This window comes from Echinococcus granulosus (assembly GCF_000524195.1).
Source record: "Echinococcus granulosus chromosome Unknown EG_S00368, whole genome shotgun sequence".
In the NCBI taxonomy this organism is placed as follows: Eukaryota; Metazoa; Platyhelminthes; class Cestoda; order Cyclophyllidea; family Taeniidae; genus Echinococcus; species Echinococcus granulosus.
In genome coordinates, this window is record NW_020170748.1 from 4817 (window position 1) to 6225 (window position 1409).

Below are 1409 nucleotides of genomic sequence, written 5' to 3' on the forward strand. Positions count from 1 at the left end.
TAAATTTTAAACCTAAATAAATCCTCACAAAGTATAGCTACTAGCGCCAGCTAGGCACATGGATAAGCTTTCTTTGGTGGGACGATAAATAAAAGAACTTATGACTCAACTGACGACCTAACATATTGCCTATAACTTGACATAATGTAAAAACAGGAATGCTGTTTGATAGCATTGCGTGAAGAACAATTCAAAAAAGGCCCTAACAAATAAAAGAAACTAGCGATTTCATATTCAGTAAGACAAAACTGACATTAAGGTTTGACGGTTCAGTGGCTCCTAAACAGGCAGAGCTTCATGCGTTTTCTTGTATTAGATGAGAGAAACCAAGATTACGCAAACACTTAATTTTCACAAGTAGCGTATTTATGGTAATAGCAAATGCGACAAAAATTTGGATCGAAAAATTTAGAATTACCGTTAAAGTATTTTGTGATGATTATTAACCCTGATAATTTTAGAGCATCCAATTTTTACTTAAATGACATCATGATCGTCACATTGACTACCCACTTGCCAGAAAACATTTACTCTCTTTAGTGGGAAGAGAAGACAAAGTTACGTAAAAACCGTCATTGACAACTTTACCGAACGTGTACATTTCACTTAAAGCTTGATCAAAATTATGAGCTATATACCAAATATTTGGCTATTTAGAGTTACACCTCAGCACAACCAATTTAATAATCACTGTGCATATTGCTACAGTAAATTCAGCTCAATGTTCGAGAAATGCTGAAAAATCCAAGAGAGGATTGTGGCATACAGTTTTTGCTTGGTTTGTGGATAGCAGATCTTATACATAACCTAAAATTACGAAGGCCAAAACTCCTGATGAAAGTATATCAAGCTGTGTTGCTGGAGAAGTGAGTGTGAACTAATAATACTAAAAGTGAGGCTCATGCGAGACCTCCGTAATTCAGAAGCGAGAGCTTTAGCTACTCAAAAGTAAACATCACAGGAACCTCTAAAGCACCCAATTGGTAGATCTGTCCACCCCTTTGCGCAGTAGCAATGCTCATTCACAATCGCTCAATTGGAGGCATGAGCTCTCTCTCGCAAGTGAGTGTGTTCCACGAGACTAATGCCAATGGATTATAAATTTGTATTTGATTAACGAATGGAAAAGTTTTTTGCTTGGTAAGTGCATTACATGCGACAATTGCGCTGCCAATGACCATACGAATACAGGTATTAACAACTCCACTTTTAAAGTGGAATTGCTACAGTCTTGCAAGGTTTCATCCAATGAGCAAAACTTTTTAAGATTCGAACACACGTGTTCACATCCTGTTTCATTTCAAGTCGCTGAATTTCGGATGAGTCGAAGTCACACTTGGTAGAGCAATCAAGGTCCCTTTACTACGATGAGAAAGCATGTGGCATAACACGTAAGGTTAAAAAATGTT